This window comes from Dasypus novemcinctus, chromosome 14 (genome assembly GCF_030445035.2).
Source record: "Dasypus novemcinctus isolate mDasNov1 chromosome 14, mDasNov1.1.hap2, whole genome shotgun sequence".
NCBI classification, from domain to species: domain Eukaryota; kingdom Metazoa; phylum Chordata; class Mammalia; order Cingulata; family Dasypodidae; genus Dasypus; species Dasypus novemcinctus.
Genome location: NC_080686.1, coordinates 15,268,329 through 15,284,057, shown reverse-complemented (window position 1 = coordinate 15,284,057; position 15,729 = coordinate 15,268,329).

The following is a 15,729-nucleotide window of genomic DNA, read 5'->3' as shown; positions in this document are numbered from 1 at the left end:
GATCCTTGAACTCTCAATTTAATTCCATTCGTCTCCAAGTCTGTCCAGGCTCATGGTTTTGAGGCCAGGAGACGTTCAAAATTGAGGTGTCAATAAGGTAATGCTTTTTCCTCAGAGACTGTGGTGTTTTGGGGCTGACTCCCTGTGATCCTTGGTCCATGGCTTTTCTGCCACACAGCGATGTATCTTCTTTCTCTTCTGGGTCCTTTTGACTTCCAGCTTCTTGCTCTTCCTGTGGCTTTCTCTATGTCTGAATTTCATTCTGCTTATAAGGGACTCCAGTAATCAGGATTACAGCCCAACCTCATTCAGTTGGGCCACACTTTACCTAAAAATAACATCTTCAGAGGTTTTATTTACAATGGGTTTGATTAAAATTAAGACCATTTATTCTTGGGTACACAATTCACTCCCCAACAGTAATCAAAAACGAGGGAAGTTTGAGAGACTTACAGCCAAGAAGAACCTAAGGAAACATGACGACTAAATGTAATGTAGTGTCCTGGATGGGATCTGGTCATTGGGTAAAAGCTGAGGAAATCTAAATAAAGTATAGACTTTAGTTGATAATAATGTATCAATATTGGTTCATTAATTGTAACAAATATACTGATGTAAGATAATTATAGGGGAAACAGAGTGGAGAGTATATGGTAACTTTCTATATTATTACAATTTTTCTGTACTTCTAAGACTATTCTAAAATAAAAAGTTTTTAAAAAAAATCATGTCACTCAAGAGCAGTTGAGATCTTATAAAAATTTTGATTTTATTTTTAGGATGTGAGTTTTGTAACCGTTTGTAAGAGTGAATAATTAAATAAGCAGTAATTTTGAAAGACAGTCATTTTATCAAAAGGTATTTAGATTATCAGAAAAAAATGTTTAACTAATACAATTACAACTATTTTCGGTAATGTAAATGAACTAGAGTGAAAGTTATTTTAAAAAGAGTTATATTTTGAGAAGTTTTTAAAATAGGTATATTCTTTGTAGGTTGGTCTTTATTATTTGTATTGCCCAAATTGACTAGGTGATTTCTTTTGTAAAGTGTTCTAACTGAACCTCACATTACAGAATATATTTACTTATGTAAAAATTATGAACACATAGAAATTTTGTAAATGAATAGTATTTAAAATATTCTTCAATAACTCATTTAAAATAATTCTGGATAAATTATTGTAAAAGTAATGAACTTTTATGATGCAAATAATCATTTCTAGTTTACTTATTCTATTGTGATTTCCTTAAGGCAGAACACTTCTGTATATATTGTTTATGCAGAGTGTAAGAAAGTAGTTAGCAACTGCTCAACTTTCTCCACCCCTCAAAAGCAGCAGCCATTGAACATATGTTGACAAGTGGGCTTGGCTGTGTTTCAATAAAACTTTATTTACAAAACAGGCCATAAGATTGTTCTCAGGGACTTTAGTTTGCAAAACTCTGCATAGAACAAGACTATCCACTGGAAGTGTGATTACTTTTCTGTAAATCTGTTAGCCTGGAAAAATTAATTCTTGGAAAATCCCGGCTGCAGATTCATTACCCAGACGATCAGGCCATCGGGCCCAGCACCCTTTATTAATATAATGACTGTTTAACAGTTTGGGCGGGAGCACGTGTGGCTTCTCCATCTCTAATACAAAACCCGAAAGGACAGGGGCTGTCCTGGAAGGGGGCTGCACCACCTGATCTTCAAAACTCTTAGATATTAAGGAATTTCCTTCAAACTGCATTTACATAAATTGTAGGTGCATGGATAGATTGTTCCTAAGACACCCAGTCACCTCTATCCCTTTGGAGGGTGGGAGTCCTGCTTGACCTTGGGTGGCGTAAAGGACAGAGGGGACAAGGAAAGGCCATGGTGCATCCCGGGGAATCTCAGGCATCAGGGGGTAATAGACATCAAGGAGTCACAGTTCCTGACTTTTATGACTGAGAAAAATGCTGTGGTCCAAGAACTTGTCTTAGCTTCTAATCATCACAAACTACGAACAAACAAAACTCATTAGTCAGTGCCAATGTTATAATGGATTGTTGATGAAGTTATTTAGTAACGAATCTTCAAATCTTATATCTTACCTGAAAGAGTCAGAGCAGTGCTTCTCAAACAGTGTGTGTAGACAGGTCACCTAGGACTCTTGCTAAAATGCAAATTCTGATTCTTAAAGGTCTGGGCCTGAAATCCTGCATTTTTAACAAGGTCCCAGGAGAGGCTGATGCTGCTGGACTATGGAACACTTTGAATAGCAAAATTTAGAAGATAGTAAGCAACCAGTTTGGCTGATGTGTGTGTATATGTAAATATGTGTGTGTGTGTGAGTGTGTGTGTGTGTATATTTAATCTTGAATTTGCTTTATTATCCTGTGTGGGAATCATGATTTAGATAGCATTAGGTCCCACCAAAGTTACACACAGAGAGAAAGACAATATCTATTCTGTTATATAGTTAATATTTTGTTGATCAAAAAACTATCATGAATGCTGTTAATTACCAAATACAAATTATAGCACTTTTATTGCAAAATTAGTATGGATACATTTTTAAAATTAAAATTTATTTTGATGTTAGAATTATGAAAGAAGAAAAATTGATCATTTTCTATCACTCCCAGAACCCTCTTCCCTTGTGTCTGTCTGCACACAGCACCAGTTTAGTTCAGTGAGAATCCTTCCAGAAATAGCCTGCATGTGTGTGTGGTATACTATAGACCAGGAATTGACAAACTTTTTATGTAACCATTTTAGGCTTTGAGCAGCATGCCATCTCTGCAACAACTACTCAGCTCTGCCATTGTAGCACAAAAGCAGTCATAGAAAATACATAAATAAGTGGGCATGGCTGCATTCCAATAAAACTTTATTTATAAAACAGGCACAAGTTTGAATTTAGCCCACGGGTGCCTCCTAAGGAGACAAACAAACAATGAGCATAACAAGTAGACAATGAGCAAAGACAATGTGCAGACAATGAGCAAAAACATCAAGCAGACGATTAACAAAAACAATGAGCCAGACAATAAGCAAAAACAAATAAGTGGGGAGTGGATGTGGCTCAAGCAGTAGAGTGCCTGCCTCCCACATGGTTTGGTACCCAGTGCCTCCTAAAGAAAAAAAAAGCAGACAATGGGCAGACAATAAGTGCAAACAATGAGCAAAACTAACAAGCAAACAGATGAGTGAGCCATTTGGGTAGAAGGATTTTTTAAAAAATTGAACATCATTTCCCTGTCTGAGTTGGATCAATCTGTTTTACTTTCCTATATGATATTTGTCCTTTGAAATTAAAATTCAAATATGTTCAAATTACGGTTTTCTTGGTGGTCTGTACTGAGCCCATAAAAGGCATTGATTGTTTCCATTTTAAACATAACTGACCTATTTGAGGGGTCAGCCTCTCACCTTCCAATTCCTAGAACATTTCCCAGATGCCCACTGACAGCAAAGCTCTGCTGTTACACTCTGCAGGTTATAACAGACAAACAAGATGTGTACTCTGTACTTAACAGTGCACAATATTGCCGTGGAAACACACCTGAAAGCAGTTAGCTATAATGCTAAACAGAATGTGATAATTGTTCTTTCAGAAGTTACAAAATGGATTATGAGGTGTATAGAAGAGGGAGTAATTTATTAAAAATATATGACTCTTTATACCTGGAAGTCAGCAGTGTGCCAGATTCTACAGATTCAAATTAGAGTCTATGATGCTTTTAGAAATGGAATGATTTAAGTCTTTGAGCATGTGTTAATCATAGGTCTTCTACTGCCCTCACATGTCCTTGATTTGGACATCTCATAGTCTCAGAATGATAAGCTTTTACCCCCAATAAAATTCCCATTATAAAAGCCAACCCATTTCTGGTATTTTGCATCGGCAGTCCTGTGGCAAACCAAGAAAAGAACACTAAAAGATTTATAGAAGGAAATAATTTCATTTTCACTTCTGCTTTACTTTTCTAGATTAGGTTTACTTGTTTGTAGAGTGTGAATATTAGTTGTCAAGTAGGAGGGGAGCACAGACCAATTTAAACTCTTGCTGCCTCTCACAACAGTACCCTTGGCTTATACAGGAGCTGCCTCTGCTGGGGAAAGTGTCTCCCATACCTCTCACTGGCTTCCAGGATGCAAAGGGCTATCAGAATTCCCCAGTCCTCATTTCCCAAGACTCTTACAAAGCATATTACATAAATCAATATGGCGGCTGAAACTAACTTAGGGGGAGGTGATCCAAATGTTTCCTTCTGCATCATAGTCATACTATGTTCCATGCACACAGGAGTCAGTCTATAATAAAGACATTCTCAATTTAAACGTTGTCATGGGTTAAGAAATCGGCCAACAAACATTGAAGCTCAAATATTTTATTAAAATTTAAGTTTTCTTTTCCTCTAAAAGAGTGCATATGCTCCCAAATTGCTTTCATGTATTGAATTTTCTGGATGGTGTATTTTTAGTGAGTGCAAAGTGATGTTTGAGATACAGTTAGATTTTTAATTTTGTTCTGCACACAAAGTCTTTTAAGTGGGAGAGTATTTAGCTCTGAAGTACATTTAAATTTGTTTACTCTGTTGCTGTGGGGAGAATGAATTACAGGGAGGAGAAAACTCATTAGAAGGGTGTTACAAAAGTATAGTAAAAACAATATGAAGACTTTGACTAGACTTATAATGATGTAAGGAGAAAGAAGTGAATGTATTTGGGTAATTTTTTGGTAGTGGAATATACAAGACTAACTAATGGATTGGATGTAGTGGTGAGGGCAAGAGGAAAGTCAAGTACAATTTCCTGAATTTTTAGCAAGGGACAGAGAGTGATGGCTTTTTTTTTTTTTTTTTTTTTTTTTTTTTGCATTTTTTGAGAATGGGGAAGAGAGGGAGAAATAGGCTTGAGGGCAGAAGGGAAATAAAAAGTTAAGTACAGGCCAGGCTTTATTTGAAAGGTCAGTGAAGGGTCCTAAAGAATGGTATAGCAAGCCAGTAGCATGTTTGGAGCTCTAGAGCCTGAGAGAATGGTCAGGGCTGCAGACAGAGATTTTGGAATCAGCTTCACACACTGCCACAAATCTGTGTAAGGTGCTTGTAATTGTAGCACGTTTATAAGCATTTTTAAAAATTTTATGGCAGGGATGCATTCAAGAAGTTCTAAAGGGTTTTTTCTTCTTTTCTTTCCAGAAATATCCCCAAGAGATTTGAACTTAAAGAACAAATTCATAAAGCATTTCACAGGTAAGCTTATCATTTTCCAGTAATTTAACTAAATAAAGATTATATGCCAATCCCTATGCTCGGCTCCATGGAAATCAAGATAAATGTCCATAAGAGGCTCACAGTCCAGTTCACAGACCAGTATAAAGCTCCAGGGAGATGGACAAATACCACCAACCCATATTAACTGTAATGGCAGCCAGATCTTGACACTTAGTAGAGGTATAAGCAAAGCTTTAGGGATCCATGGGAAATGAACCATTTTGCTAAGAACTGTCAGGAAAGGCTTGTAGAGGTCATGGTATTTAAGGAATGGGCCTTTCTAAGAGGGTGAATAGGGTCTCATTGGACAGGAGAGGAATTTTGGTGAGAAGGAATCCTTGGAACGAGATAGGAAAGGGTGTGGTGTGGCAGGTGGAAGGACAAGGTGGTACAATGTGATGGAGTTTGCCGTCAGTGAAGTGGGAGTGGGCAGTGCTGACGGGCAAAATTATGGTGGGAAAAATAGACTGGAGTCATGTTGTGAATAGTTCCATGGTATCATAAGGAATTTAGATGGTTTCCCACAGCCAGAGGGGCAACAGAAGTTCTTTGGACAGAGAAGAGACAGACACTCACATGCTACATAGTAAGCATAGATGAAACACTCCCTTATGACTCTATTTTGTTCTTATATCATATTGTGACTCATTTACAAGTCAATCTATGCTCCAAGTTCTAGCAAATCACTAAATTATTTTTACCCCACACCCTATATTTAGTATTGCTACTGCCTCTCAGTACTTAATCATCCAGCTCACCTTTTATTGTTTTATATATCAGGCATATAATCTGGGAAAGATGTGGGTTTCCCATTTAATCAAAGACAAGTATCTCATTTGTTAATTAATGTCAAAACCATGGTTGGTGGGAGGAGGATCACAGTGAGTTTCTCTTGGAGCATGGATGTGGGAGGAATTCCCCCATGTTGCTGGATGTTCTGTTAATAGTGTGGCTGTGGAATCTCTTACTCCCAAAACTTCCATAAAAAGCAGAGTCCAGATATAAGGTGGAAATTTAGGTGGGAGCCAACCATGGGATCAGAAAAGGAAGTCTCAAGACCCCGTCCACTTTGCAGTAGACTTTTAACCTATTAAGGCACAAATTGCTGTAATTAGAAAGTGGAATAAATGTCTGTGCATATCAACACTAATTCTGATGAAATAAAAACTGGGCAATAGAAAGTAGAAACCAAAATAAATGAGTATAAATATAATTCTATTTTAAAAAGTTCTTCATATCCACTTGCTTTGCTCAGTGCACATTTTTTTCCCCTGTCTAGGTCTTTTTCCTTCTTATTATTCTAAAGAGTTCTCCTGAAATTGAAGGTTCCATTATGTGAGATGTTGAGAATGTGGAATGAATTTGGATTTATTTTTTATAGATCACCATCCACTACCTCCCACAGTGTCTGGGTTAGAATGGCGCACAGTCTGGTTCTTTTAAGGGCATAGAAGGGTGTAAACTACAGTTATATTATCTCCATCTATAAATTGTTAGCAATTTTGTTTGGAAAACATTCCTATGTTTATAATGAACATTCTTTTCCTGTCCAATAGGGCCAGTCACATTTTCAGCTGAATGTAGCAAACATTTCCATCGATTATATCACAACACCAGGGATTGCTCGACACCAACTTGTAAGTAGTGTGGGGCAATTTTTTAAAAAATTCTTTATCCAACAACAATTGCATGCAATTTTAAACTTCAGTGCTATGTGGGTGGGAACTAATAGACTAAACATTGTATGAGGTGCTATTTATAAAACTGACAGTACTTAAAGTTTGAATGTGCTGTTGAAACTATAAGGAATGAAACCACATTCTAATTGGGAATACATCTAAATCTGAAAATAGCCAGATTTCCTTATGGGCCAAAATGTTTGTCAAGATTTAAACCTTTTATCTTTTTTCAAATTCCTTGGCAGAAATAAACAGCTCTCTCATAAATGAGAAAAAAAAAGATGAATATGAAGTTTAAGTAAAAGTTTCCTCATAAGTAAAGTAAATATTTTTGTATCACATTATTTATACAATGGGTGCTAGATTTTTCCTAATAATGATAGCATGTGTTTTAAAGGATGCCCTAATGACTTCTTCTGGATATGCAAGTTACTAAAATTAACAGTAATTCCAAACAGGATATTTAAATGCTGTCACTTAAAATCATTGTTATGTGTGGTAACTCAGTCACTGCTTAGAAATTACTTTCTAAATCTAATATTTCCTTTTAATTAAAATGCATATTAAGGTTTATTTTTCTTTTTAATTAGATTGGCGATCATGAGGGAATATTTAATCCTATTCAGAAGGTGAAGTCAGATTTGCTATACTTTTCAAAAACTATTTGAGTTTGAAGAAAGGGAAATGAATCACATTGAAATGAAGGCAAAATGGCTAACCAGTAACAGAGCACGTGGGGGAAAGTGCGGGCGTTGGAAGCAAATGGCTCAAACATGTTGAGACTGTTTCTTTATCTCTAAGAATGAAGATAAGCACTCCCCTCATTTTTTTTAATTAGGAGGATTAATGAGAAAATTCATTTTAGGTACTTGATATACCAGGTGCTTTATTAAGTTAGAGCTATTGTTATTGTGAACCAATGACAATAATTGACATGATTTCCCCCACAATTAGAGTAACTATATACATAATTTACTCCTTAATTTCCCCCCCTAGATTACAAAAGATGTGCTAGATTGCTGACAAGATTAGCAGTGAGTCCACTATGCACGCAGACCTAGAAAATTTAACTTGTGAGTATGTATTTATTTTCCCTCTTATTCTCTTTAATATCCTAACTTTCTTAAGAAACTTTGGACAATATAAAAAATCAGGATGCTGACCTTTGTAACACTTAGTGGACTTAATCTGTGGATTTTTAACTAAGTTTGATCTCAACACACAGACTGGTTTTATTGAATTAGAATGCCCCATCAATGATCGAACTAAGCATGGTTGGGCAGTTTACCAATTCTGAGTGATATTTTTAAAAATATTTCAGCATTTTGATATTATTTTATTGTTCTGCAGAAACATCATGCAGAGAGGAATTAGATGAACAAAAATATTTACAGGTCTATCCTTAAGAGGTACAAAGGCTATAGTCCAAAGTGAAACCAGGTTTTAAAATTTGGTTTATGTAACATAGGAAAGGAGCAGAGAGAAGGTATTAGCAAAGTAGAAGACAAATCAAAACATGAATAAGATAATGAGTATGTAATCATCCCCTGCTCTAGCCATTGCTTTGCCTGATTTATATGGCAGTCAGAATTTTCATTCTGTTTCAATTACTGCAGGAGGTCCAGGGCAATAAAGAATTTGTACAATAGTAAATACACTGACTATGAACATAACAAGTATTTGCAAAAATAGAATCTACACAAAAGACTGAAAGGTTGTCACTTCTTCACGAAGACCTTTCTACTCAGGAGTCCTTTGCCAGTGTAGTGCAAAGTTAATATTTTTGGTCAGAATTTCAGTACCAAGGATAGATCCCTTTGATGAAACCATGTTTTCTGGAAATGTTAGGGTGAAAATGAAGGTTGTGGAATAACTGTCATCTTGAAGTATTCAGAGATAACTTGAATTGCCCCAGAATACACAATTTATCCCAAATAACTAACCGCATGGGGATTTACTTAATCCATTTCACAGATAATCCTGATGATTTTTGTTGCTGTTCTTTAAAAAGCTATCATTATAATATGATAGTAATTAGCACTGTTAATTTTGAGTTTTTATGGTTGTTAAATTTAAAAATCCCTTTTGGGAGTGGATGTAGCTCAAGTGGTTAAGTTCCTTCTTCCTGTGTATGAGGTCTCGGGTTCGATCATCCATGCCTCCTAAAATAAAAAGACCAACTCTCTTTGGGGAGCAGATGTAGCTCAGTGGCTGAGCACCTGCTTCCCATGAAAGAGGTCTTGTGTTCATTCCCCAGTACCTCCAAAAGAAAATCCTTTTTATTTTAGACTAATAAAATGACCTAGATCATTTCACTGCTCAGTGGAAAGACACATAAAATTTTCAACCTATCTCAAAACTTTTGAATAGTGCAATACATGAATAAATCAAGAAAACTTATTTGCATGTTTAAATGACCTATATCGAACCACATTTTAAAATAAAGACACACGTTTTTCAAAGCAATTACATGCATTGCTTCATTCAACCTTCGTAAAAGATGACCAAATTAGTCATTGTAAGTGTATGTCTTAAATTTCTTTATTTTAATATATTTTATGTAAAATCTATTTGCTTTAATATATTTTATGTAATAAATGTCCAAAAAACAACATAATAATAGGAAAAGCTCCTCACCCCCCCCCAAGTGCTGTTTTATAATTTAAAATATTGTACTCAAACTTACATTCTCTTGGTACTAGATTCATAGAAAAGAAAGCTGATAAATATATTTAAAATTTTAGAGTTGAGAGTTTTAGTGATTTCTCCTATAGGAATTATCTTTAAAATATATGATTTAAATATCTAATTATTTATTTAGCACTATATTACAATCAAGATATTTAATTCCATTAACTTTTAGGGATAGTTTATGATATTTAGGCGATGAGCTTGTTTCTTTAGTACATCTAGGTGTCACAAAGCTAAAAGAATAGCATCATTTACAGTCTCTAAAGGTACCATTACTTCCGTCCCCCTGCTGGACACACATTAGTTTACATTCTCAGTATTAGACTGTAAATTGAGTTCACAGATTCCTTAAGCAAAATAAATTAAAATACAAATATATATTAACTTTATATTTTAAATATGTTAAAAGCCAGGTCAGAACTCTTATTTTCCTTCTCTCCCCCACTGCAGGCATTTCTCAAGGATGTTAATCTGACTTGAAGAAAAAGTGCCTGGAACTATATTAAATGCAAACAGAAATGAAACTTTAAATAAAAGGTGTAGTAAAATGAGTAAAATAAGAGACTTTCTAGAAATAACTGATTAATTCTGCCTTGTCATAAAATGGAGATGTTCCTGGTTTGGTTTAAATTTGCATATATTGTAATTAAAAAAAAAAGATGTTTGAATCAGAATATTGCAAATAGAATTTAAAAATTATGCCATTCTATATTATTTTTGCTAGATGTATTATTTTTTTATGGTTAACATTCCATCTATTTATAAATTAAACATTTAGTTATGTAACTTATGTCTGAGGGTGCCTATGAAAAGTGATTTTTTTTTTGTATAAGATTTTTAGTATGATATTTGTCATACTTAGTATATTTGTCATAGAATCATGCAGGAAGTCTGCTTTTATAATTCTTATTTAATGTTATTTAAATACATTCATTCAGTATTTTGTTGTTACGTGCATTAATTAGAAATGTGAATTACATTAAAACTGATACATGAAGAATCTGTCTTGTTCATTTTTGAATTGAAGATATTTTATCCCAGAGGCATTAATATTGAAATATAATTACTGTACCTGTGTATGTACAAAAAGCATATACTTCCTGAACTGATAATTAGATTCTAGTGACAATTTATGTCCTTTTTGAAGTTAGAACACATAGTTCTGCTCTCTTAAATAAAAGAATGGCAATTGCTCTTGGGCTGGAGAAGGAAGCATGGGTTGACTGGATGCTCTGTTTAGATGTAACGAAAGACCCTGATAACTTCAGCGAGTTTCATTTAAAAGCAACATTGAAAAAAGGAAACTTGCAACAAAACAATAGAAGAACTCACACATTTCAGCACTAGATAAACCATGAGCTGCTTAGCAAGGCGCAGACAGTACAATCATTGACCTCCCCTTCTCATCTGTTTATGTATGTGTCATGAAGACATACGTAACTATACTAGTCATCACTTCCATTTTTACCACCTTTGGTCTCTTTCATAATTGAGTTGAGTGTCTATAAACTTGCACACTCCTATGTCCATGAGGAAACAAGCTCAGAAATGCTCTTCGGCTTCAGTAGTATTATAAAGATACATTCTCAATTTTCCTTTTTATTTCTTTTGATCCTTGGGTAAAGATTTACAATGTATTTATGTTTATGAAAACGGGTGAGAATCTGGAATTTTGTGATAATGCTATGTAAAAACAGAATGAGAAGAATACATTTTTTTAGTTCATTGCAATTAACATAGTGATTATAGTATTTGCTATATTTGAAGAAAACAAAACAGTTTTGTTTATAACTATCTGGAGAGCTCAGAGGTCTTCTTGTAAAAGTGAAGAGGCTTTTGGATAATGATAAATAAGCATTTATTGGTGAGTCGTATTTGACTAGAACACAGAAGATAACTTAAAGGGGTTTAAATGAGGTAAATTATTTCAGTTGGAATTATATGAAATTATATTTTAAACATTCTTGAAGATTATTAATGGTGCCTCAGAAATGTATTCTATGCCATAAATTTAAAATCTGCAAACATCTCAAGTGGAAAAAGTGTTTATTTTACTGCATGGTATTTCTTTTTTCATAGATAGGTTGAGAAGATAATGAATAAAATGTAATTTTTTAAAGATTTATTTTATTTATTTCTCCCCTTTCCCTCATTGTTTGCACTTGCTGTCTGCTTTCTGTGTCTGTTAGTTGGGTGCTCATCTTTTTAGGAGGCACTGGAAACCAAACCTGGGACCTCCCATGTGGGAGGGAGGTACCCAAACACTTAAGCCACATCTGCTCCCTGCTTGTTGTGTCTACTCATTGTGTCATCTCCTTGCATCATCTTGTTGCATCAGCTCTCTGTCTTCCTTGTCTTCTTTAGGAGGCACTGGGAACTGGACCCAGGACCTCCCATGTGGCAGGCAGGGACCCAACTGCTTGAGCCACATCCACTTCCCTAAAATGTCATTTAAATTTGCCTTTGTAGAGAAAATTCTTGTAAATGTGCACACAGCTGATTGTTTTCTCAAGATTCACTTCTAGAAAAGAAAACTTAAAATTAAAGTACAAATGCTAAATAAGAAATATCAAAATATGTATTATATAAATACTGGAGGGAGAGTAAGTTTGGTCTGTGGTGTGACAGAACCGTGGCAGGGAAAGGACAGTTGATTAGTTGGTAGAGATGCAATTGTAGGCTTGTCTGGGACCTGGGTGGGCTGAAGACTTTGAATTTCTAGTGGCAGCAGTCTTCAGATTAATGATTTTCTTTATCAGAGCTCATGGGTTTGCATGGAATTTACCCTTGTTGGGATCTTCCAAGTGGGTTAGACAGAATATCAAGGGGGAAGGGAGTTGAAGATATTGGTACTATTAAGAACATTCTTATGTTACTGTATAATGAAGTGTAATTTGGAAAGGAAGGAAAAGACAGGTGTTGATTGCAAGAAAAAGTGTCAAGTCTTGCAGTGTCAAAGAAGTATACAATGAATAAGAGAATGGGGACAAAATTTTGAAATTATCATTAGAGAGAGGGAGAGGGAGAGAGGTTAGAACGATAGGTGGTTCAAAGGTTTCCTGGGGCAATGACTGTACAACTCTATGATGAAAGTGAGAGCCACTGAGTATACACTTTGGATGGATAGTACAAGGAACGGGTCTGTGTAAAACAGTGAACCATGTGGTGGAAGATGGACTGTGGTTAACAGTACAAATATGAGAGTGTCCTCTCATGAACTGTAACAAATGTACAATACCAATACAAACTGTTAATAAGAAGTGTATGGAAAAAAATATACCAAGTATATGCTCTGGACCATAGTTTGTGGCAACAGTGTGATGATGTTCTCTCATAATCTGTAACATGTTCCACAACAATGTATGCTGTTGTTGGAGGGGTGATGTACAGGAATTCTGCACGTTTTGCATGATTGTTTTGTAAGCCCACGATTTCTCTAATAAAACAAACAAACAAACAAACAAATAAGTAAGAGATTTAATAGGAGGAGTGTTCTCATGAGATGAGAAGGTCTCCATGTGTCCCCAGCAGTAGGTGACCAGAGGGAGTGGAAGTGCAGGTGCCTCAAGACAGCACACCAGGCCTCCAGGACTTTGGTCACGTCACATCACAGTCAAGACATCTGGGATAATGGCCGGACTTGGGGGTGAGTGGACGTCTGTGGGAGTGACTACCCACAGGTAAGGGGAGGTAGGGAGTATGCAGAAAGCTGCAGAGCCCAATAGATTAAACCCCAAAACATCAGGGTAAACAAATAATGGACTGGACAAGGCATCATGTGTGAGAACAATAACTCACTGGCCTGACTTGCAGATCACAACCCCCGTCAACTTTGTCTTAAGCTTGCATCTCCTTACAAATCCCCCCAGTTTGTGTGGTCCACCTCCTTTCAGCTCCAAGAGTCTTATACTTCCAGCTCACCTGATTCCACCCTCGGGTTCTCTTCTCCCATTAATGTCAAGTATCTTGAAAATATAACCTAAAACTCTCATGTCTGTATGCCGTTACACATCACGGCTGTATACAATTAGACCTGTATACCATACAACTTACAACTCTGTACCATTACACCCCACAACTGTATATGATTATACCACATACCTGTATACCATTAAGCCCCACAACTGTATACCATTAGACCCCAAAACTGTATGCCATTACATGCATGACACTATATCATCACACCCATGGCTATTATCATTTCACCCCTTGACTGTATACCATTACAACCCATGACTGTGAGCTCCATTGTTATCACGAGCCATTTCTGTTAGACCATGCAGGAATGACATTGGGCCAAGAAAAATCCAACAACTCAAGAAACCTATAGTTAGTTCTAACCCTTTTTTTAAAAAAGTGTTCAAAACTGAGAGATGAACTTGTCCTTGAAATGTCTCTTGTTATTATTAGTGATTTTATGGTGAAGGTAGCATTCAAACAATGGGTTGGTGAAGCAGCTCTGAAACATTGCCAGTTTTCTTTGAAAACAAACAAACAAACAAATAAAAAAGCAAATAATTTAATTTGTTTCGAATGGTTGTCTAGACCGAAAATGGTCATTTGGAAAATCCAGATTGGCTCTTTGCAGGAAATATATATCGCTAAAGCATGACTTTCTGGCATGGCTGAACCAGACTTAACCATGAGAAATGTGTGGATAGAGGCATTTCCAAAGAGAATATTGAACAGAAACCAAACATTTAAAGACAGCTTCTAAAAGCGTCTCTATTTTGATTGCTAAATATTCCCCTTTAGAAAATAAAAGTAAACTTCCTTCAGAATTCATTAGAGATTTATCATAACAATTTGATTTGATCATAGTGAACTTTCATTGATTTTTCTTTATGAATTTATGGCTATTTGGATGTTCCCCCCCTTGGCTATGAATTTCTTATCTTTTCTATCCTGGGAAGATGCTCTCCCCTCTCCCCACATTTGTCAGTCTTCACCCTCAACTAGATTGAAGCTCATATGGCAGATAAGTTTTCTGTAAGCTAACTATTCTTCAATTCTGAAAAAATTGATAATAAAAGACTATAAAAATCTAGATATTAATTTGAAGACCTCTAAGAATATTTTCTCAAAGTGTCGTGTGGCACAACCTATGTTTTATTTTGCCTGTTCTTAAAATTTAGAAACTTTTCTATAGATTGTGTTTTAAAACTTAATAACTTAAACACATTTCAGAACAATTTGTAAAATGGAAAAACCAAGAAAATTTATAGATAATTCCCTTTCCTCAATGTATTGATTTGCAGTTTTTCTGCATTTTTCAAATAACTGAATCCTTCTTTAGTTTAATTAATAGTATACCAAAGATAATTTATTTGGTTGTAATATGTTCTTTCTAGCCACATTAGAAAAGTGCCCTAATTTAATTAAACCTATTTTTTACTATGTAAGTTATTTCCAACATTTTATTTACAAAGAGTTCTGGGATGAATATCTTCATCATTACAGCCTTTATAGTGTTGTGCCAATTTACACCATACCAACACTGGATGGGAAAGAAAATAGCTTTGCACATTTTTGGAAAAAAGAGGGCTTTGGTTAGAGACCAAATAACGCATTTGGTTTATTTGTACTTATTTGAACATTTAAGAAAGTATACATCATTACTTGCATAATTTAAAAAATAATCACCATATGCTAACAAGCACCAGATGGTATCTCCATCGTAAAAAATAAATTTTAGGCAAGATAACATACCTAGAGAAGAGTACACAAAGCCTGGTTGTACAGAGCCATGAATTTTGCCCAGTGGACACACCCTCTTGACCAGCCCTAGATCAGGTAGGACTTGCGGAGACTCCCAGAAGGCACCAGGTCCTCACCCAGACACGACCTCATCCTGAGAGTAACCCCTTCCCTGACTCCCAGCACCAGAGAAACCTTCTAAAATGGAATCATACGGAATGTCCTGTCTTTTAAGCTCTTCACGAGGTGTCTGAGATTTACCCACAGTATTCCATGTGGTTTAGAAGGACAAAATGGAGGCTGCTCCTAGATGGAACATATCCCCACTTTTCATTTGTTGTATTTCATCTTATGTAAATTTTTTCTGTGCCCCCTTACGTAGATTTTATATCAATGTCATGGAAATTTTT